Source organism: Phoxinus phoxinus (assembly GCF_949152265.1).
Source record: "Phoxinus phoxinus genome assembly, chromosome: 7".
NCBI lineage: Eukaryota > Metazoa > Chordata > Actinopteri > Cypriniformes > Leuciscidae > Phoxinus > Phoxinus phoxinus.
Window position 1 is genome coordinate 19,143,215 of NC_136882.1, and position 25,436 is coordinate 19,168,650.

At 37.0% G+C, this 25,436-nt stretch overlaps 2 long non-coding RNA genes across 3 annotated transcripts; one reads left to right on the forward strand and one right to left on the reverse strand.

Moving 5' to 3' along the window:
• Positions 1 to 771: 771 nt before the first annotated feature.
• LOC307002014 lies at positions 772 to 11,381 on the forward strand. Its single transcript, XR_013798395.1, has 3 exons — positions 772 to 962; positions 8,482 to 8,530; positions 11,243 to 11,381. It is a non-coding gene; the product is annotated as an uncharacterized lncRNA (long non-coding RNA).
• Positions 11,382 to 12,355: 974 nt separating this feature from the next.
• On the reverse strand, positions 12,356 to 25,203 carry LOC307002013. 2 transcript variants are annotated; one of them, XR_013798393.1, is made up of 4 exons: positions 25,121 to 25,203; positions 21,775 to 22,138; positions 21,472 to 21,640; positions 12,356 to 12,493 (listed from the first exon to the last, which is right to left on the reverse strand). It is a non-coding gene; the product is annotated as an uncharacterized lncRNA (long non-coding RNA). The 2 variants fall into 2 exon arrangements; XR_013798394.1 differs by having other exon boundaries at positions 25,040 to 25,131.
• Between the last annotated feature and the right edge of the window lie 233 nt (positions 25,204 to 25,436).

A 25,436-nucleotide genomic window follows, 5' to 3' on the forward strand; every position in this document is an offset into this window, starting at 1 on the left:
GGAGCAACAAGCCATTCCGATGGGCTGCCATCACCGAGACGGGCAGGACGCCGGGCCTCCTGCAGCCTCTGGCCAAGCTTGGTCTCCCACTCATGTGATTAATTCAATAAAACCATTAAGAGTGATCCCCATCTGAAGTTCTGCACAAACAAGCGGAACACACACACACACACACACACACACACACACACACACACACACACACACACACACGCACGCACACACACACATGCTCCCCGAGGCGCGCTCGCACTGAAAGATCTCTGCTTAGCACCTTCGTAAGCTACAGATAACCTTTTTAGCGTGGGCTAAACAGAGCCAGACCTGATTCTCCAGAGATCTTCTCCAGAATTGGTTGAGAAGAAGAAAATCTTTTCGGTTCGACAAAAGCGAGCAAAGTCTGAAAAAGTTTGTTTTTGGTGTCTTGAGTTACATTTTATCTGGCCAAAGTGCCACAGGGCCATAAATCTCTCTAGGCAATAAAATATTATGTGCGCTTCAGTTACATCACCATGGCCATTATTACAATGCCCCACAAAACAGAAAATGGTTTAAATCTATCATTGAACATTTTACAGTGAGGAGTCTAGTATGGAGCACCTAGTATTTAATTTCAAATCCATTTCGAATCTTATTATTACATACAGTGTAATATTTATACAATGAGATCCCTCTTTCCACACTGAAGGGGAAGGGGGATTTAACGGCCCCTCTCTTATGAAGCTTCATGCTCATAGGGATGTAAGATCACACTTCACTGAGGTCCTGATAGGGAGGAAGCCATGGCTTTGTTTCCCTTGAGTCCCTTACACAGTGCCAGTATGGGATTTATACAGTTGTTAGTTCCAGTCCTCCTCTGATTGGCCGAACAGCGTCCTGAGAGTGTTGATATTTATTATAACAGCTCTTCTTCTTTGTGTTCATGATGCAGACCGGAGTACACCACTGTTCAACAGCTTGGGGTCTGTAAGATTTGTTATTATTTTTTAAAGAAATTAATATTTTTATATGTAGCAAAGATACATTAAAGGTAGGGTAGGTCAGAATTGTCTAAAAAAAACTTTTATTCAAATTTGTTTAAACTGTCTTTATATACCAATGCATAATTAAAATGTAAGTACTCTGATAAAAAGAGTATAAAAATCGAGTGACTCTAGACCGTTTAATCTTCATTAAACACAGCTCATTAATTCCATTCACTCCCACCTAAAAACGGGTGCGCGACTGCGCGCACGTGGGCAGAGCCAGTAATAACGGCGGTAGTCATGGCGACGTCGAGTGACAGTCGCGCAAGCCAATCCTGTGATTCGTCCCGAATGGAAATAATGAGCTGTGTTTAATGAAGATTAAACGGTCTAGAGTCACTCGATTTTTATACTCTTTTTATCAGAGTACTTACATTTTAATTATGCATTGATATATATAGAAAGTTTAATCAAATTTGGTAAAAAGTTTTTATATAAATCCTACCTACCCTACCTTTAAATTGATCAATAGTCTCAGTAAAGGCATTATAATGTTACAAAGGTTTCCTTTTCAAATAAATGCTGATATTTTGAACGTCCTATTCATCAAAGAATTCTGGGGAAAAAAAGTGTTTCCACAAAAGTATTATTCAGCACAATTGTTTTCAACATTCATTATAATAAGAAATGTTTCTTGATCAGCAAATCAGGTTATTAGAATGATGATAATGTGACAGTTTTATGATATTGCAAGTTTTTTGAAAGTCAGTGTCTGTTTTCCAGAGCAGTGTTTCTATCAGCAAAGAATTTAAACATACTGCAATATGATCTATAAATTGATATAAATACAGTCCTGTGTTTTATTATTCTCAAAGCCTGGTGTGAGTTATGACCTCAGACATTTTGAAGCACCCTGACCCTCTTTTTTTAAGAAGTGTAGACTGCTTCATTACTGTGACAGATCTTTCTTCCCTCTCTCTTTCGCTCAGTTTGCTGTATTCCGATAGGCCCAGATCTTCTTCCCATGTTTCAACATCTCAGTAAATCTAAGCTGCTTGGATCTAGGGTGAGCAGGCATTAAAGGTCTTCTGTAACCCTGGTCCCTGCCTGACATTTAGGCTTCAGTATGGCACACTAACTCCCCAGACTGTTACTATAGTGTTCCAAAGGGTGTGTGTTACACCGCAGGTGTTTATGTATCATTTGTTTTAGCCTTCACTGAAAATATGTCTGCTGGGTCGCCATATATGGTCATTGTCAATTCCGCATCATCATAGAGAAACACACCAAATACTCAAGCTTATCATTCAAAGATCTCTTTACTGAAAATAAAACAAGGATTAGCTGTTGTTATGATGATGTCGGCGGTGTACTTGAGTTTTCTCTGGCAGTCTTGTGTTTGTGGTAACTGTGCTGTACTGGGGACACGCTCGGCTCTCATTCTGACTATAGGTCTCTCTGGACCCCTAAAACACAAGACTGCCCATGTAACCTGAATCTCAACACACATGTTCAGCCTAAAGCCTGTAAAACACAAATATTAAGCACCTGATAATTTGATGGGATGGGAAGCAACACAAAAAGTGCAGAGTTGAACTGAACACCTTTAGTGTACGTCCTAATTTATATACTGACCCAATTTCAAAAGGGTTTGAAGCTACTGTAAGAGGTGTATGGGTGTTTTATACATACAATAAATTGGCCTCAATTTTATGTTCTCTTATGGTCAGATATTGACAGAATCGTAAAGTAGTAAAACATTTTTATATATAAATATATAGCCTAATATAATATTTGATATATTTATATTGTATTAAATGTAGCCTATTATTTATTTAAAAAGGAAACACAATGGCCATTACCAAATATTATCAAATCTTAAACAATTCAAATCCAAATGGAATTTGCAAATCCAAATGGAATCGGCAGACTTTTCATCATTTTAAGTTAAGAAATTAAAAAATGTAAAGTTTAAGTAAGCAGAACTTGCAGCTTTTTATTTTGAACTCATACATTTTAATTGCTCAACTTGAAATGAAAGCTAGCGTAAAGTTCTGCCAGGAAGACTCAAATGTTACGCCACTCATTACGTTTTGGTCTATCCAATCATTATCTAATACTGGGAGTATAAAAGATTGTTACTTACGCATGTTTGAGTTTGCAGATGATGACACAAACATTCACCCCCATGGGTGTCGGCTGCGCCCCTGCCTTCGTCTTCAGGCAGGAAATGCAGAGTCCGCTACCCTCTGAATTTGAGCTATTGTGATATTATCTTTTCTTCTGAGTCTTTCTGGTATAAATATATTTGATAATTCATACATTTAACTTAAAATGATCATCTCAACTTAATATTTTTAGTAGTGGAAACTTATAGCTAATAGCTAATGGCTAGCTCAAATTGGCTAGCTCAATAAATGCTAATTGGTACCACAATGGTTTGATAGCATCAGCACAGCAATTGCTGAATCGTGGCAGCATGTTGGGAAATACAAATCATAGCCCAGCTTCAGTTCAATTTAGTAAATTCAGTAAAGTTTATCTAAATTAAAAGAAACAAGTTCATAAAACAATAAAACAATTCGGATTACTTAAAATGTGTCAGTTTTGTGAACTCAAAAGAAAAAGAAAGTTCTAAATACTCAGAAAAGTTCATTTGATTGAACTAATGTTTAATTTAAGTTTGCCCTACTCAAACCAATAATTTTTTTGAACATTAGGGTTTACAGTAGTGATTACTTTAGGAGTACTCCGTCAGATCATGGCCGTTGCTTCAGTCAAAAGAAGGGCTCTCTGCAGGATTGAGAGGTTTCTCTTCACTGGAGCTCCTAGTGACATTCTCCAATGGCTACATGTCATCAAAGAACCCTGTATATTTATGCATGTGTGAGTATAGAGGACATGTATATGGACCGGAAAGGAAAGGAGCAGAGAAACTGGAGGAGAACAGGAGCGAGGCTGAGGCGAGTGAGGAGGTGAGGAGAGGGCCATAAATTCATCAGAAGCTTGAGCTGAGAGAGGTGTGGATTCAAACGAAGAAAGACCTTTAGAAATTTGCTGACAAGATTAATATGCAGTTGATGGGAAGGTTTTCACGACAGGGTGCCAACAAATAAACACAATTCAGGGATGCCAGATCTCCTGTGGTGTGGCTCCACAGAATGAACACCACCATTCCCAGGATTCCATGGGGGTGATCCAGTGTCAGGTGGTCCCAGCCGCTCTCACTCTGCCTCCGGGGACAGAAAAGTTATTTCATTCTCTGACAAACCAGAATATTGAAGTGCGATAAGGTTCACTAGGACAGCTGGAAACTAATCTCACATCCATGCCAACCAAAAAGAGAAACACCAAAGGAACTGAGTCCAGTCATACGATACTAGTGAGAAAAGATCTACTCTAGATATCAAGATCATGCCATTAATGTATTTTCATCTCTTTCATTCTATTCTTAACTTAATATGTCACATTTTGTTTACTATGCCAGTTTTTTGTTCTATCTATTATTTTGTCTTATCATATAAAAAAATACGCAGTTCATACATTGACTTGAATACACCTCTTCTATAATGAGCATGTTTAAAATTTCAGAATTAAAATTCATTTTGATATTTCTAGGTTGCAAATCAAAAAATGTCAGGGTGAGTTGACGTGTTCTGATATTATATCAAAAGAAAACAAACTTCTTGACAAGAAAACCTTAAGTTTGACTTTATCTTTTATTACTATTATCTTTTATTACTATTATCTGTTATTACTATTTCTTACAAAGATGTTTCATTGCTTATTAATATTTGAAAAATGTTTGTCTTCCAGATCAAAGTCAATGTGGTCCAACCAACATGCAAAAAACCCTCTAAAAATATCAGATTTTTTTAAAATGACTTTTTTCCTTAATCTTTTTACTTTATCATAACTAACATTTATTTTTCCACAATGTTGTAATATGAAACCATAATAACAAGAATAACAAAATAAAAACATATTTTTTAAAATCACGAATATTCAAATATGCCACTGAAACAATGAATTTAGCAAAATGTAAAGCAGTAGCAAACATCTTTATTGCTAATTGCTGATAAACTTATTTCCAAGTGCAAAACCATTTCAGCTGGTATTAGCATGCGCTGCACAGATCCCAGTGTAATGTTTATTAGCTGGCAGGCAAAGTCTCGCTGATAACTTGTCAGATCAGAGATGCTAATACTAAGATGCCAAGGCTAGGATCACACTTGAGCCAATTTTATTACCAGAAGCCTCCAGCGTGTTGTCATTCTGTCACGTTTTGGATCAGAGGTGAGCCATTTTTATGACCTAGTAGCCAGGACCAAGGCTTAACCAAGCTTGATCTCTAAATATGTTTTAAAACCTCCATCCATTTCAGGATAATGATGACTTAACATAAAAACTGAACCCACAGCTGATAACTATGGATCTGAAGCACTGATTATCTTCAAACCATTTATTCATTCAACCATCATTGGCAACATAGTCTTTTGGATAGAGGCCTGAATCAGTTAAAACATGTGCTGTCATTTGAGGGACGGGAACAGCAGCAAGGCACCATGGTTAAAACATGTTCTCATGATGACTTTAATTCTAGAAGCACATCTTGTACCACACTATTCAGATGTTAAGCCACTCTGCCAGCTTGTTATTGAGCCAGTGTGGTGTAGTCTTACCTTCAAGAGGAACACCATGGCAAAAATGTTAATGGAGCAACGCACGATAGTATTGTTTGTCTCAGAAAAATGCCAGATACATGGCGACTACCCACACTTGTTCACCTTCACTCAAACACTCACTTAGCATGCCAGGCCCCCACTGCCATGTGCACAGCACCTGATTTATGTGGCAGTTTGTATCGGAGCAGAACCACAGGCCTCTAAAAGCTGGAGATGCTTGCTGAGGGAAGACATGAAATGAAGGAGACTTGAGCGCTAACAGACAAGTGATGGACAGACGTGCTAGGGTTTAGAAAGATCCAACAAGTGGAGAGCTCATCACTTTCTCCCACTGCCTCAGCTCATATCTCCAAGAGCACATCCAATCCCTCCATCTATATTTAACTTAAGGTCTTGAGGACTGTGAGAGCCTGGCCTGTCAGACCTGTCACCGTGCTCCACTCTTTTCACCAATACTTCTCATGAGCTGCTGGCTTCACACATTCTCACTCTTTCTAGACTTTTTCAATGATACGCCCGTAGAAACTTATCAACAGGTACACTTTTTCCAGTAACATGTTTGTTGCACTTATATATGGAAGCATGTAGCCTTTTAAAGAGTAAAAAAAAAAATGTAATTGTGAGTTTAATAAATAAAGTCACATTGTGAAATATAAAGCCACATTGTGAGATAAACAGGTTTTTGAGGTTATATTGATCTAATTTTGCTTCACTGGAAAAAAAAGTGATCCGTATTAATTTGAATGCCAAAGTTTTTGTGTCTTTTTGTGTTTTTATATTTGTGGATTAAAACAATATTGTTGTTTTTTTTAAGTGAAAAATAAAATTACCCCCCAACCAACAGAATTGGCACAGAAGGCACAGAGTGGCATGTTACGGAAAATGTACGAATATAAGTCATAAAATAAATTTACCTTTGAGATGAATCTCTTTTACTCTTTTACTCAGAATAGCTGATTTAGTATTTTATTTGAAAGACTGTTTAAAATATATATTTTGTATTAATAAGAATGGTATTAAGGCTGTTATACATTCTGTCTTTGAATAATGTTACATTTTGTGCAATGACAAATAATTTAGCAAATATTTCTATTTTTTCTCTTAAAGTCACTATGACTGTCACACATATGTTCTGTTTTTGGTTTAGTTCTAGTTCCTGTACCTTTTCCCTTTGTTCCCTTTATCCCACCCCTAGTTAGTTTCCATAGTTTCTCATTGGATTACCTCCACCTGTTGTTGATTTAGTTACCTACAATTCTTGTTTTTGATAGTTTGCAATATAAAGCTGTTTTTGTACAGCTAAAAAAATGGAAGCGTCTGACACTGGAAGCTTTGCCCCATGTCCATTCTGTAAAATGAATGAGCATGGCGTTACTGTGCACAATTACTTAAGGTGGATAAAGTTAAATTGTGGGATATGGGATATCCATGTGTGTTTTTCTATTGAGTCGTTCTGTCCTCTCCTCTCAAGCTGAAAGCACAGACAAACATGCAGCGCTAGATGAGTGTTCGTATCCTTTGGAATTCTGTGGAATTCATGTCTGCTAATAACCTGTTGACCCTTTCAGGAAAAGAGTAGACCATGGATCTCATACTAACCCCTGGCCAATGGGTCTTTCTGCATTGAGAGTGAGCAAGCCCTCATTATCACTCACAATAAAAAATGAGATCTCCCTGAATCTCCACATGGGGCTTTAAACTAAAGGACACAAAGCTTCTTTGTTGAGTAGCAAAATTAACACTCTCCTTGACTCCTCAGGGTCTCTCACTGACATCACATATTCGCACTCAGCATATGACTCATTGTTGCATTATCACATTGTATGAAGTTTAAGGGGTCAAAGCAGAAAACCATTCTCCTGAACAAGGACTTGTGTTATCATGACATTCTAAAGAGTTCAAGCACTGGATAGTCATGGTCACGTTAAATCCAAACACACATTCATAAACACATGTCCACAAGCGAATTCTAAAAGTAATGTGTATTTGGGTGGCAGGCAGAAAATAATGTTCAGTTGGTTCCAAGGTCACTGGCCCTGCTCCCCTTCCCTTGGCAGAAAGGATTGTAATAGCTGTGCTGACAGACGTGTCTGACCAGCTGGGACTGTCCGCACTAATATGTTAACCCTTTAAGACCAGAGGACTTATATTCCATACAGCAGTCAAAACCTCATGGGTACACTTTCAAGGGTACAATGTTTGTCAAATCACTTTTATGCTACTCTCTTCTGGTGCTTTTTCCTGCATGTCCTTACCCATTTTGTGCTACATTATCCTTATACCCTATATATTTTCATCTGTTGTCATTATTAACACTGAAAAATATCATTTTATTAATGAATATTTTTGTTTACCATTCTTAAAACAAGATGCAGTATTCAAAAGTTTGGAGTCTCTTATGCTTACCATTAAAGATAAAAACTAAATATTATTACAATTTAAAATAACTTTTTTATTTTTATATGTTTTAAAATATTTTATTCCTGTGATGCAAAGCTGAATTTTCAGCATCATTACTTTAGTCTTCAGTATCACATCATTATGCTGATGACACTGACACTGATCATTTTTTTTCCATCTTAGATTAATAGAAAGTTCAAAAGAACTGCATTTATTTGTAATACAAAATCTTTTGTAACACTATAAATGCCTTTACTGTCACTTTTGACCAAATTTTGTGTCCTTGCAAAAAATATTTATCTCAAACAAGTAAAAAAGAAAAGTTGAACCTTTTTTTCCACAAAAAAATAAATAAAAGGACAAAATGCTTATTAAGAAAAATAGTTGTGTCAACAGTGTCAATAAAACAAAACTTTTTCTCCTTCCTTCAGGAAATTTTAGTGTAAACCATCAGATCCTGCGACAAAAATCGAGGAGAATGTGAGTTAAAATATCAGAGAAACAAACTGAGTCATGTGAGAGCCGGCCTTTTATCGAGGTCCTGCTCTGGTCCCAGCTGAGGCGGGCTGATCTGAGAACAGCTGGAGAAACACAGGTCACATGGGACTGGGCTTTCCCTCCTAACAGCTGGGAAAACAAACCACCTCAGGACTCAGTACATAACCGTACATATACACACTCCCATAATGCACAGCTAACTCAGGTCAAGCCCACACAGACATGAAACCTCTGCTTTAAACCAACAACATCAAACATCACACTTTAACCATCATCAGTTTTTCCTAAGAAACATTACTGCATGCTCAAAGCAGAAACAGATTAAACAGCAAACACTAAACCTGTTTATTGCATTTACACACAAAAAAAGTGTTTCTTGTGCTCAGTCATGCATGGCGACATTAACTGCTTTCAGTTGTTTCATGACTCTAAAAGAACAACCAAAATGAATGACTCTTATTGCAATGAAACAACTGCACTCTCATCTGTGTTCTGGAGTTCTTTAGATCATCTTTTCCATCTGTCTGCCTGTCCACACATCAGTGTGTTATTAGCCAGGCTTCTGTCTCTTTCAGAGAAGGAGAAGAGAGAAAACGGAGTTCTTACATTAACCCTCAGAACCAGCATAAAGATTGTATAAAAAGGCCATATCATCAAGATTTTCGTACCAAAAAATCGTAAAAATCATATTGTTTTTCCCATAAGGCCTACTTATAATGCCGAAACATTTTGACCCTTCTCTCTTAAATGATCAAGGAAAATGTGATTCCTAATTTTAACCCCTTTTTATGATAGCACAACAAGATGAGACACATGGTTTATCAGAGTGAGAGTTTGAGGGGTTGGACGCTCATCCATCATCTTTCTGCAGCATCAATCATTAACGTGTAACAACATTTTTCACAGCTTATCAGAAAGTTTACATCACACCCAAGGATGTCTGCAGGCACATGAGACTGACAGGCCGACAAAGACAGATGAAATCAGAATGTCAGCGGGGGGGCTTGCGTCCAGAGTGGCGGTGCAGGAGACGTGGAGCTAAATATAGTAAAGATGGACTGCAAGTAGGTGATGGCAAGCGTGACAATGTTAAAAAAAAGCACACATTGTTCACACTAAAAGAGCTCTACGTCTCAGATTAGAGGAGATCAGAGCAGATTCAGAACCACATCACTTAACATGTATTTAGCAGACACGTTCATCCAAGGGAGTTTATCCTTCATCAAGGAGCCAACAACATTCATAATATACGATGCCAGGTTTATCTGACAACTTGATTCAAAAGCAAGCTAGAGAAGATAAATACAGAGAATAAATTTTTTTTAATGTAAAACACTAATACTCAACCCTTGCTGTCCCCCCACCTAGTTTTCATCAGCAACTTCCCCTCTCCAACTTGCCACCTTATATACAGCTTGTTTGCCAAATCTGCATTTCCAAATTCACTTGGCAAGTGTAATCAAATTCTGTCCTGATCATGCATACGCACACAGACGGAACAGTGTAGCCTGGTGGCTGCATGAGTTAATCAACAGATGAGTCTTAGTTCCCCTGAAACACAGTGGTTCTTCATATTTGCAGGTTGTAAAATTGTCAATCCACTGTGAAATAGTTGTATTCTGCTCCTTTAATTAAAGATTATATAATATTCCAAGAATTCCATTCCAAGAGTGCTGATATTTAACAGCACAGGCACTTTTCACTGTTTGTATAACTTATCAGTGTTTATTATAGAGTCTGTCAGTCTGTGCATTAGTGGTGGAGATTTTTCAGTGTCAGTGTTTACATCCATACGCCAGTAGGTGGCGACAACTGAGTGAGTGAGTCATTGAAGATTTGATCAAAACACTGTTTCATTCAAAAATAAAATTAGTGACTGGCTACTTCTGAAATAGCGTAGCCTACTTCCCAACTATATAGTCAGTGAAAAACAGTATGTTACGAGTAGAATAACCGAATTCACAGTAGGCTACTCATCAAAAAGTAGGCAAAAAGTATCTGGATGATTTACTACTTTCGGCGAGATTCTAACGTGTGATTATGATTGACTTAACTATCCCATTGGGCCACCAAAAGAAATGTATGAATGGAAGAGAAGCGACGCAACCGACACTAGTAGGTCACATGATAATGACAACATGATGAATGTAGTACGTACGTCATTCATAGTACACACATTCACACTATATAGAACAATGTTCTTGCGTAATGTGTAATTTCCTTCTCTTTATTTGTAAGAAGTCTAAGAACATTCCAGACATTTCAGTGGCAAAAGCACACAGCTTTCATCATCTTTAAATGATTTACATGTGTTCTGTCAGTCTCAGTATTCAAACAGCCTGAGGTGAGCCCATGTTTTAGAGGTCATAGATCAAACAAGTTTAAACCCATTACATGGTGAAACAAAAGGGGACTTTTCCCTCTAATTAGGATCTATTTACAATCTATTTAAAAGTCCACATACTTATATATACATATATTATAATCATTCCCAACAACAACTCCTCAGATACACGTTCTCCTAGGCCTGGGGAAATTTCATAAGTCAAAACACATTCAAACCATTAGATTTGTATGACAAATACACACTTAACCTCTGTCCCAAGAAAAATATGACATTCTCTAAATGCGTAATGAATTAATAGTATGTTTTCAAAACATGCTGTCTGTTCATCCATGTGTGTGTGTGTGTAGAAGGGACTTTGGGAGGCTTCTCCTGCTGGCCAGATGTGCTGGTGAGAGACGTCTTCACCCCTGGACAGACGCGTGGCACTAAAGGCTGTGGAGTGATATGAATCCTGACAGAAACCTGGCTGTCATGAACACACAAAATTTTACCCCTCTCTGCAAATGTTTCAACATGTGTAGAACATGCCACACACAGCTTTAACATAACTGTCATATATGTTTAAAGTATCTCTGTGGAGGTGCGTGTGCTGGATATTAGAGTATTCTAGAATGACCACAAGTGCAATGCAGATGGGAAGTTGATGCATAATATGTCCATGCTATCTCAGGATAAAATGTTTATGGGAAATGATATACAGTATTTTACTTCCTGTAAATGGACAAATGTATTTTTAAAATGACAAATATTAAATGTGATCTCTCAATTAATTAACCTGCATGCATATTAATGATAAAAGAACAAGCAAAATACTGGTTTAAAATAGTGTGACATGCCGCAGAGCAGTAAACTGCAGATTTGTGTGTGTATTTGCAAATTTTACCTTTGGATCCTGGGGACATTGGTGTCCATTTGATGCCATTCTCATAAAATGAATATCCAGATAAATTCATTATATAATGCATTATACAAATGTTTAAAACGTGAATTATACCCACAAAGAGTGTCCTTTTATATATTCAAATGTAGTCAAATTATATCAAACCATTACTGAAAATGTTTCTATTTTTCAGTTAATTTATTATAAAAATTAATTATATGCAGTTTGAGAAAACACTATTAGTATTATATTTCAAAATGTCACATCAGTATTTGGTGGTGGAAGCACAAGAAGCAAGGAAATCTGACCTTTTTGTACAAAAAGTTCCACATGCTCAATGTCACAAATTTGCTTATTTAAGTATGCAGAAAACATTTCTTATTCATTTTATGCAGCAACTTTTGTGTTTTTGTTTTTCTTTTAATTTAAGTGAAAGCTTCACATTAAAAAAAGACTGCACTGAAACAGAACATGTGAGGCTGACAAAAGCAAGCGGAAGAATTATATAGCGACACACACTTGTAAAACTTACACTGGGTCCTTTCCTGTGCGGTAACTGACAGTCAAGTCCACTTCCTCCGGCTCCAGGCCCTTGATGAAGTGCTCTCAGGGACCCGCACTCACAGAGCTCTTTAAATTGCCATTCTTGCTCAGGACCACAGCAACTCATGTAACCCAAAGCCGTGACTTTCCCCACTGCTGCTGTAACGCTGCCTATCTAGAGAAGACAGAGAATGAGGCAGTGATGGCTTTAACAGAGTTCTGTGTTCTTGGTATCACATCCATTCTAATACATACAGTATCACATTTTAAAAAGAGGATCCACCAAGGAATCTTTTGTTTCATTCTCTTGACCTACCTCAGTTTTCACGTGAAATACTGCCAGTCAAATCAATCTGACTCAACAGGTGAAGGTGTGAAAAATCACACAGGGACATAATTACAGGAGGTCAGACCTTCTTTTAAGGTTTAATTATATTCAAACACGACTATGGGGGCTCTGTGAGCTGGGTTAGCGGCCTGTGTGCATTTCTGCAAAGGCCACTGGGATATTTACAGCATTTGGACATGTGAAGGTCACAGGCGTAAAGCAGGATGATGGCTTTCACAAATGGAGCCCCCCACCGGATCCCCGAGTGCTCATTGGATGCCGACAGGCCGAGCCTTCATACCTGTGACTGGGGCTCAATACATCAGTGAGAAGACCGCAGTAAATCGGAGACCTAAAATGGATCCGCTGACATTGCTGTGCAATAATTAAACTATCGAGAGGGCTGCGGGGGTAAGAAGGACTGGGGTGCAGACAGTTCCTTGATGTAGGAAAAATGGAGCGGAAACTCATTCTGAGAGCAGGGGACTGAGAGCCGTAAAGGGACGTCTGGGGCCCAGAAGTTGTGTCCAGTGAATATTTCAACTTGAAAAGTTTTTTCCTCCTTAATTTTCTGTCTGGCAGCCCTTTCCTTTCATATAATTTAAAGGCTGTTCCTAAGGAGCCCTGGGTACGAGTATGAATCGGCCCCCAGGTCCTGACTTTTTATATTGCTGTGCAAATACATGGAGCCGCCACAAGAAATGCTGCTCACTTCTGAAATAGTTTGTTATCATTTATTTAAAGTGCAGATATGCCCATTATAATTAAAATATTTATTCCTTCAATGGTGTAGCCAAATGACCAGGAGTGTGTGGAGAGTCTGAGTTGGTGCTGTGCCTATTTAGTAGCATAAAGTTCTTAATTTTACCGTGCTAAAACAAAAAGATACTATAACACATGACTCATGAGATGCCATTGTTGTAGCCAACCTGCCCTCACATCTTATTATGGACTTTTATGTGCAGCACAATGGTTTTCAACATTGATAATAAGAAATGTTTCTTGAGCATCAGATCAGTATATTAGAATGATTTCTGAAGGATCATGTGACACTGAAGACTGGAGTAATGATGCTGAAAATTCAGCTTTACCATCACAGAAAAAAATTACATTTTAAAATATGTCACAGTCATTTTAAATTGTAATAATTGTTCACAGTATGTACGATTTACTGTATTTTTTATCAAATAAATTCAGCCTTGGTGAGCAGAAGAGACTAATTGCAATAACATTACAAAAAATGTTTTAACTGAACCTATAAACTTTTAAATGTGACTGCATATAATCGTCATAAGAATTGGAAAGAATAGACAAATTATTTCAATAATAAAACACAAATCTGGAATGTGTTTCTCTTCTCTTCTCTTTTATAAAGCACAAATCAACAACAATAGTTGACTACTGTGCTGAATAAGAAGGCGCCAGACCATTTAGGGATTTAAAAACAAGCAACTGCTTTAAATTCAACACACTGGCAACCAACTGAGAGATATTAAAATTGGAGAAATATGTTCATGCTTACGGACCCCAGTCAAAAATCTGGCTGCAGCATTTTGAACTACCTGAAGCTGTGACAGAGGACTGGGAAATTCCAATATATAAAGAATTACAATAGTCATCTGCATAAAAATGAAAAGACACTGCATGTTTCCTAAAAATGCAACCTAAGGAGAAAACAAGGTTGGAACCAAAATGGAGTCTTGAGGAACACCACAGGTAAGAGGATAATAAGAATGACATGGTCAACAGTGTCCAATGCTGCACTCAAATAAAAAAAAGCACAAAAATGACAGAATCCCCAAAGTCGACAGATAGCAAAACGTAATTTAAGAGAGCAGACTCAGTCAGATTCCCAAAACCAGACTGAAATTTTTCACGAATGCTGAAAAATTATCAGAGGATTAGATTAGTTGTATGTCTTTTCTGTTTCTACCGACATTTCCTTCCACAATGCAAACTTAGCATATTTTAATTGGGCTTTGAACAGTTAATTTACAAAATGATCTCTGTGCTTGCAGGAGAGACTTTATCATGACACTGGGTTGTATGTTAATTTTTAAAGGGGCTTGTTTCAAAGCAGCTTCCTCAACAATGTTGTGTAATACCTTTACCTGAAGTGATAGTTGTATATTAACAACAATACAGTGTGATCATGCTAATGTTGGCTAGATACAGTATTGAACTATAATCAATGGACATGTAATCGACGGAAATAAACAAAATTGGGCAATAATTGTCTTTTGAGGCAATACATCAATTTGTTGTATGACAACATAATCGAATCATCACAAAAAAAACTAAAAACAAACAAACAATAACAAACAAACAAACAAACAAACAAACAAACAAACTGAAGAACAGACAGACAGCCTGCAGATACATTGCAAACTGTAGTTCCTTATTGTATGATATGATAATTTATACTTTGCAAAAAACTTTTCTGTCATGCAGGACCCTGTTCACAGAGGATTTAGAAATTTTGTAAAGTGCATTATGGGAGAGGTCACAGTATCGTGAAGGGAGGCGTGTGAGGAGTAGCTTTAATCATGTTCAGGTCCGTTGCTTTAACAGTGCTAGTAATTTGTATATGCACCTGTAATAAAAATGTGATGAAATGCTGCAGCTGTAGGTCTTCTTGAAATGTTAGGTTTTCCTTTCCAGATCTGTCTATGGAAAAAACATAAGGATAGCAGGCCAACACACACACACACACACACACACACACACACACACACACACACACACACACACACACACGTGTGCCAATGGTCATATAGCCTATATCCTATAATAATACATACATTCACACAATCCACTCTAACACGCACGCACACACATAGAAGGACGGATGATTATTTTAGCATATCGGTTCCTAACTTTCCTGCGGGACTCCTGAAACAGATATCATAGGCAGCCGGAGTGTGTGAGACTGAGTTGTCAAAGTCAATCTCTCAGCACTGCAGTTTTACTCAAATTCTTCATTCACATTTCATAACTGCCACCTCAAATATTGTAGGGGATTTAAAAGGCTTGTTACATTACACTACAGTCAGTGTATCTACCATTTTTTATTCATGAAGTATTATCCAGCCTTTTATTGGCCTTTGAAACTCATTTTAAATTGAATAAATGAATGATTTATTCAATGGACTCTTTATGTGTAAATATAGTTCAAATCCACAGAAAAAAGGCCTATTTATAAGAAATATTTACAAATGAATCATTACCATATACATATATATATATATATATATATATATATATATTTATTTATTTTTTCAAGTAGCAAAAGGTTTTTAATTTGGTTTTATCTTTAGTTTTAGCTTTACTCATACAAAACATATAATGTGTGTAGAAAATGTAATAGATATTGTACATTACTGCAAAAAAAAACTGCATATGTCTTTCATCATGATTTGTATGCGATTTTGTAATTTCATGTTTAGTTTAATTACTTATCTGTTTTGTGTCTATTTAGTTTATTTGGTTTTATCCATGTAACAATTATTGTCATTTATTGTCGATTTCACTGCATTACATAATTCAGCATATACAGTCGTGCTCAGAATTAATCATACCCCTGGTAAATATGATAAAAAATGGCTGTTAAAAAATAAATCTGCATCGTTTCTCCTTTTGATCTTTCATTCAAAAAAATTGGCAAAAATCTAACCAATTAGGGGTGGGATGTTGGCCACAATTATTAATACCCCTAGAAGTTTATATGAGTAAAATATCTCTGAAGTATTACCATTAATATTTACCTTTTTCTAGCACAGCAGCCAGGTCAAATCAAAGTAAAATCAAAGAATATAGTTATGATGTGCAAAAGATTGTTGAGCGTCACAAAATAGAAAGTTACTGTAAGAAAATAGCTAAAGAATTGAAAATCCCCATTTTGACCACCAGGGTAATTATTAAGAAGTTATAATCAACTAAATATGTTACGAATCTGCCAGGAAGAGGACGTGTGTCTATATTGCCTTAATGGACGGTGAGGATGAAAGTTTGAGTGGCCAAAGACTCTTCAATAATCACAGATGGAGAATTGCAGAGATTAGTTGAGTCTTGGGGTCAGAAAGCCTATTCAAACAACACCTTCAAACAAAAAATTCAAACAACCCCTACATCACCACATGTTGTTTGGGAGGGTTTCAAGAAAAATCCTCCTCGCTCGTCCAAGAACAAACTCCAGCAAATTCAGTTGTCAGACACGACTGGCACTTCAAACGGCACAGGGTTCATGTGGTCAGATCAATCAAAAAAAAAAACATAGCTTTTACACACTAAATGGGTTTGGTGCACACAAGGACAAAAAGTACCCCAAGTGTAAAATTTAATATACCTTTGGATCTTTAATGTTGAGGGCATATTTTTCTGCTGGAGGTCCTAGACTTCTTATTCAGATACATGGCATTGTGGATTCTATCAAATATCAACAGAAAAAAAATCTAAATGGCTTCTGCTAGAAATCCTATAATGGGTCGTGGTTTGATCTTCCATCAGGACAACAATCCAAAACAAACATCTAAATCAACACAAAAATGTGTTACTGAGCACAAAATGAACCTTCTGCCATGACCGTCCCAGTTCCCTGACCTGATGAGTGGAGTGAACTGAAGAAGCACCAACATGTTTCTGGGAACCTGAAGGATCTGGAGAGATTCTGTGTGGATGAATGGTCTCTGATCTCTGGTGGTCTCTTTTTTACAGCCATTTTTGATCATATTTACCAGGGGTATGATTAATTCTGAGCACGACTGTAGTAATTGTCAATGCTCAGTGATGTTCACACAATTTTAGCAAAAATCATTGACAAGCATTAGCTAGCTTGAGGTGAATGAAGGCACTGTAACAAAATGTTTTTACGGTTCATAAGTGTGTGCTCATTGTTTAATAGATTGATTTGATTTGATGTAATTTTGAGTCAAAATATACCCCCCCCCCACCCCCTAAAAAAACACACACACACAATAACAACCCCTGAAGCAGAAATGTGCCTGGTTTTCATTTAATTTGATAGTATACTTTAATATCATCAATATATCATTCTAGATATCATTCATATCACCCTGACATAACCAACTACTAACAAGCCACTGGTCGAGCACAATAAGCCACAGCCAGTCCACACGTTCACACCAAAGCACCAGGGGCCCATCTGGGCTTAACATGTGATTTCTTTAACAATGTTCCACTGGCTATCACAACATCGCGCCCAGCTTGCTTAATATTACGGTTCTTATAACAGTGTAGCACCCCGTGCGTCAAATATTCCAGTTCTTCTGACAGAGTAGCACCCTAGCCATTTAACAGGTGGCCGACTCTCCGGCTATGACAGCATCACACCAGCACTCCATGGGCCAGTTGTCACCAGGCTGTAGATACTGTGTGGATAGAGGAGCAAATGGTTGCTGAAAAAATGTTTGTACATGTTTGGTTGTTTATGAGCGTGCCTGGACTTCATTGGTGAATTGGCTTTGAAATATCTAGAAAGAAATTTTCAGTGTGTGAGATATGTAACCGCATATTTTAGTTCATATGTCTCAAATAACACCCATCGTTCTGAGGCTGAGGCTGTGGCTGTGGCTGTGGTGTTTTGGGTGTCCACATACTGATTGGCCATATATTGTATATGTGTCATTCTAGTTTGTGTTTGTGTGTGTGTCAGATGTCGATTTCACTGAAACAGGAGCCATGTCCAATCTTCATGGTATTCGGCTGGTCCCCCTTTCTCTGTCTGTCTACACACCATAGCTCCCGGTACTAACAATGGGGCCACTGTTATGGGACACAGCCTAACACAGGCCAGACAGCAAACATACAGCTGTGTAAAGACACACAGGCCTGGATCAGAAAGCTAATCTCCTTCAGGAATGCTAACACTCTTGAGATGACACCAGCACATGAACCTTCTGAACACCAAACGAATGAAATTAACCCATTAATTTATTACAAATATAGAAAACTATTATTAGTAATAATAAACAAAATATAATAAATAATATCAAATCATTAAATTATTAATAAAAACATTTGAATAAGTTATGCCCCTTGACCAACAGGACACTTGCCAACAGGACACAGTCACTGAGAGTTGGCAGCAGAAAGTGAGCAAGGAGCCGTTCACGCACTGTTCAAACAGCTGGGCGGCTCTTGACTGAACAGAACAGAGTGAAGAAGTCTTGAGATGCTTTGAACTGTTTTAAATTTGACACAGCGCATTTTAAAAACATCGCTCATGGTGCAAGACACAATGCAACAGCCAATGTTGTCTATGTTTGTAAAGACACCTTAAAAACAACCAGAAACTTCACGCAAATCGTGTTGAGCACACGGACAAACTCAATGGTAAAATGTACGGCTATGGACTACAAGCCAGTACAAGGCTTATGTTTAATGATATTGAAATAAAACGATATAGTGAATTTTTGTAGTGTCAACAATGCCTAGTATTCTAGGTGTTTTCAAAACTTTTTGATGCTATTTATAAAGAAATGTAAAAACAATTTTTTAAATTAATTAATAAGTTGTATGTACATTTTGCATTTTTTTAAAATAAAAAATATATTATTAATAATATTTTTAAATATTTTTAACTACCATCAAAATATATAATACAATTTACCTACCAGTCAAAAGTTTTTTTTGTTTTTTTATAGTCTCTTAATCTCACAAAGTAAAAGTAAAAACAGTAATACTGTGAAATATTATCACAATTTAACTGGTTTCTGTTGTAATATATTTTAAAATGTAATATATTTCTGTGATGGCAAAGCTGAATTTTCAGCAGTCATTACTTTAGTCTTCAGTGATGAGCCTTCACAAATCATTTTATTTTGCCTTTATGTTTTTTGACTCTCAAAGGCATTGATTTGCATTAGCCTGTATTATGAATCACCAAGAACCACGGTTTCAGCTAAAAATCTTCTTTACATTTCTACTGATGATAAAAAGACACCTACTATCTTGTATGTCCTGAGGGTAAGCAAAATTAACAGCAAATTTTCATTTTTGGGTAACCTATCCCTTAAAGCTATGTAATTTGTTTCATTGCTAGGTCGCGGTCGCTAACGTCTTACAATAACAAAGGCGTAGGTGGATGATGCATAAGCGGAATTATGCAACTTGTCGTCATGCCGAAGGATCTAATAATGTTTATGAGTGAATACATTGATGTTTTTAACATAATTGTGGTATGAAGCATTGCTAATGAGAGACAGATATCAGCATCACACGCGAGTTTGGCGGATATAAAGGAATAAGGACATTAATCTACCAAACAACCCGCAAGATCTAAATTAATACTCACACAGGTCAGTTTATAAGACGAATGAAACTTGAGGTAACGCAGCGCTGTTTCACTTGGTCTACACTATCACACTAAACTCCATTTGAGTGTGTTGAAAGTTATAATGTTATTCTTTCTGTTAGTTTGTCTGTATAAGACTAACAGTTAAGCTAGATCAACATTAGAATATCATACTGATCATATTCTAACATTTCATCATGTTGAGCTATATAACATTGCTAAGTTTTATGTAGATTTGCTCACCTTACTAATAAAGCTCATACAACAGTGGTGTCTCTGTCAAGTCGAAGTTTGTCGCGGACGTGGAGCTCTCAGAATCTCGAAAACGCCACGCTGATATTGATCCTCGTTTTAGTTCTCCTTTTGTCCCAAAGTCTGTCTGCCATGGTCCATAATGTCTGAACGAAACAACAACAGCGTGAGCGTGCCGCTAGACATAACGCATTTGTCCACGTCTGTCGCCATGGTCACTATTGCAGTACAAGCGGAAACCAGGGATAACGCGGATATTACGTCATTGACAGGCGACAAGTGAACAGTCACGAGCCATTATTTAAAATTGGAATTTCTCTGAAATTAAAAATCTTTGGAAATGTTTGGGATATTGTAAGTATAACTGCAGGAAATAAATACACTGTGCAAGTGATTTTGAGATATTTTATTACAAAAATCGTACATATAGTAGCTCAAAGTGCACATGTTAACTTTGACAGCCCTAAAACAAATTTTGTCAAATCTTTTTTTTGTCTCTCAAAGTTTTCTTGCGACCCCAATTTATAAACATCTGGCCTATTTCATATCTGCCACACTAATGTAATAGTTTAACTGAATGAAATTTTAATTTGGATAATTTTCTCAGCAAATATTGATATATGTAAAAAAATTTATATCAATTGACAGCCCGAGGTAAAATAATACCCTGCTTTCACAACCTACAATGTTAGACTTTTTTTCCAAAAAGTGAGAGAAAAAAAATCTGCATTTGGTTTCACATCAACTTCAAAAACTCGTTAGCTCAGACGTTTAAACCTGCCGAGGCCAGAAGTGACACCTTAGTCCAGGGTTTAATTTTGAGCAATAGCGGGTGTTAGAGAAACACATGATGTAGCCAGTTGTTTTGGGGGCAGTTGGGCCGCGATCATAAAGGCAGGTTTTATTAGCTGTTGCATGATTTGTTCCTGCAGACTGTGGAGTGAGCTGCTAAATCAATGCGTACAGCTGTTCTTCCCGCTCGGCCTCTCAGCTCGCACAGCAGGTGTACGGCCCACAACGGCTGTCACACACACCCGCTCACATAACAAATAATAACGGCCTCCACACACACGGACCATCCATCACTGTTATGGCCTGGCCCGAGAGACCGAAGCTCACATACACACGTTAAGCAAAGCGAAGAGCTACACACCCTGCTGCACAAATTGTCTGAAATGGTCACAGACACACATTCAGCCAGGCCCAGAGTGTGTTTGTGTGTGTAAATAGACACGATATTCACAAACAAACAGGTACAAACCTGCGCAAACCCACACATGCTCACATGGGGACAATCTATCATGGTTATGGCTTTGCTCCACTCCAGTGGTTGAAGCTGGCAGAGGAAAATGTTCCATGTACTTCAATGAGCAAGTCATTCCTCTCTCAGCTCTGCTCTCCTCTCTAGACACGACCGTGGCCTGGGACGTCTGAAAAAGAAGAACCGAAAACTAATGTTAAATACATTTATGAACATGTGAAGAAAAAAAACTCTAATGAGATTGTGGCAGTGAAAAACAATTAGCCTTCCCAACAGCAGGCTCCACATCTGGAGTAACTCAACCTGTGGGGGCTGGGGAACACGAAGAGAGGGATTCAGCAGGTGATGGTGGCAAGACTACATCAGACTGCCAGACAACTACACCTACAACTGCTGGAGAGGAGGCGAACAGGGAGAAGATGGGCAGAACTGAGATGGATAGTGTTTTTGAAGGTAAGAAAGAAGCAGGAAAACCTGATATATATGTGAGATATATAACCACATAATTTAATAATTTAATAATTTCAAATAATTTAATAATAACAAACATTACACAGGTATATCTTTACCTGCTAAGGCATTGCTGCCTGACGTACCTTGTCCGGTGCCTATATTGGCAGGCTGTAGGGTCATCAGCCGGGAACCACCGCTCATTGACGTTTCGCCCCTTTAAATGTTAATTAGAATTTTTTTTTTAAATGTAATAAATCATGCCCTCTTGACCTACAGGTCACTTGCCTATACATTTAATGTTTTGATGAATTCAGAGTCAGACCATCTACTGTAACAGTTTAACTGCGGAGACTGGAACCCATGTCATCCAATTATTTATCTCTTTTTTTTTATAGTATTTGTTATTACTAATAATATTTCTCATTATTTAGTTTTTCATTTTCAAATTTTCATTTTCATTTGTTCAGTATCTATTAAACACACTCATTGAACATTGGCAATAAAATACTTTTTTCACATTTTGACCATTTAACTCAACTATTTATAAAAACTTAAATAGAAACTAAAATATCATTATGAATTTAAAATGTATAAACATTTTATATAACATACTATAATATTTAATATTGTTTCAAATTATATTAAAATGTAATATTATTTAAATTGTAATACTATTATTTAGTATTAAAATAAGTATTATCACAGTCTTAGAATATTGCTAAAACATATAAGTACTTTTTAAAGTTAGAGATTGTTATAGTTTTATGATGCATTACTAATTTTTTACATTATCAATAATTATTACAACATTTATTGACATTATTACTGTATTATTATGTATATATATATATTTTTTATTTGTAACTATTGTTACACACAATTCTACTTTTCCAATATGCTATATTACACTACGAACCATTATATGTCATGCCTATAAAACACAGAACATTGAAACATTGGGAAAGAGAGGGACAGAGAGACTGGCAAAAGATGAAGGAATTTTGGTTAATCGTGTTCCCCAACTGGCAGACTGGGGATATAAATCTCCCCCTCTGTGAGATCTTACTGTATGAAGTTCCCATGTGCACAAGGATATTCACAAATCAACTGAAGTTCCAACCACTAATGATCAATGAACCGGCACACATGAATTACAGAGCTGGCATTTTATACACCCTGCCTCTATACACTTCCCGTCCTCTACTGTGTGTGCAAATATCTGTTGCATGATGCATCTACAGGTGTCTCTTTGTGGCAGAGGGATGCCGGTGAGTGCTAGACACAACTGCAGCGTCTTCAAACAGCTGGTCAACAGTTGCCCACTCTGGCACATGAAAGCAGCCCAGTGCAGGGCATTGTGGACACATGAATATGAGAGAGGCATCATCGCTTTCTGTTTCCCATAAATCAGTACACATACAGTGCATAAGTTAACCCAGGCCTGCCAAAACTGTACTGTATCTGTAACCCCCCCAAAAAAAAAAAAAATTTGCAGTGAGTATCATATTCCCTCTTCCACTTTGAATGATGATTATAAACGGTATCACACAGATAATGTGACCCATTCATAACTTAGACTGCTTCTACATGAGACTAAATGGAGGAGATCAGCATGTCACAAAAGAAAACAATCATAAGCCCTTGTACGTTTCGCTTTGCCAACATTCTTCCCTCTCAACAGGAACACCGCCTGGATACGGGGTGTAACATTATAGAAGTGGGATTTTCACCCATTAGATTAATCTATTAAAAGTGTAGGCTACTAACACTAACACATTTCATGTTTGACATTTAATTTCCTTTCTAAAACAATTACACGACAATCTACCATTAGTTGCGTAACTCAGAATTTAAATAAATCTGTTAAAGTGTGGCTAAGTGCTAAAATTATACTGAAATCTGAGGAGAAAAGGAAACCCCACTGGAATGAACGAAACAGCTGGGAGTTTAATTAGCTTTTAAAGGGTGTGTGTTCGTGAATACCGTAGTTAAAGTATGATCTCGGAATAATGTCTGCATGTGAAATAAATGACTCTGTGTGAGCCTCGTTTTGTATTCTGACATTCGACATCAGTATTGGACTGGCCAAAAGTCATGATTTCTGCCATACTCATTGAGCATATTCCGAACGCTGGATTCTCCAGAATCCCAGACTCCCATAAGTGATCTGGAGCCTTTCTGGTGTGAGGGGACTATCATCAGTAATATGTGTTCCCCATGCTCTCGGACAGGTCTGTGACCATCAGTAACCACCCTAGAGTTCTCCCGCTCACATTTAAGAGATCATTAGCAGCCTGCAGCGTAGAAGAATCTGCAGCCAGATATGTCAGATCACGGCGCCTTACCATTCCACAGGGGTCTTTCTCTCTAAAACTTTCTTGTTCAGTCATTCTTTGTTCTTTTAAAGGTGAGGTGTATAGTTTTTGCACCACTATATCATGACCTTTTCCAAATACAGTGTTTCCCAAATTATAAATCCAATGTTTGTACTGAATGTGGGTCTGGTGCAAGATGTGCATCATTATGCAGTCAAAAGGCATCTTTCTCCATTTTGCAAACAATAGATACACTGCAAATATTTACACTATTGTTCAAATGTTTGGGGTCAGTAAGGTTTTTTAATGAAATAAAGTAATACTTTTATTTAGCAAAGATGTATTGAATTGAAATGACAGCAAAAGGCATTTATAATGCATCATGTTTGCCACAAAATTAGGGCAACTGATTTCAACATTGATAATAATAATAAACGTTTCTTGAGCAGCAAATCAGTATATTAGAATGATTTAAAAAAGAAGGATCATGTGACACTGAAGACTGGACTAATTATGCTGAAAATTCAGCTTTGCCATTAAAGGAATAAATTACATTTTAAAATATATTGAAAAAGAAAACAGTTATTTTAAATTGTAATAATTTGTTTATAAAATTATTGTACTTTTGATCAAATTAATGCAGCAATTGTGAGTATAAGAGACTTCTTTGAAAATATTTTAAAAAATCAGTCCAAAAAGTGTAAAATTTAGATTTTTTTAAAGTATTGAACACATAATTTAACATGTAGGCTACAAACATCACCTTTAACTTTTTTTCCCTGTTCCCTTTTTTCATTTACCTTTGCATTTCTTCCCAGTAATCTGTTTGAAGCATTATTAAGGGAGTGAAGGTGGATGGATGAAAGAGATTCACTTCACACCTGTATATGATTCTCTCCATTACGTAAAGCTGGGGAAAGCAGTGAGGTTACCGTCTCGATCTTGGAGCAGTTTGTCTTCACTTCCTGTAAAAGATTAACGAGAGCGACAGGAAGGCAAGAGAAGTGATCAAACAAGCAGTAACTCGAGTTCACCAAGTACAGCATGTTCCTGGATCAACACCTTTGTTGGTCCTGAAATAACATTTCAACTAACCAGTCAGATTTGAGGGACAAGTTTACAGTTTATGTCAGGTTTAGGGTTGGTGCCCTAAAAAGTAGAAAGTAGAAAACTTCAAATAAAAAAAAACTTTAAAAA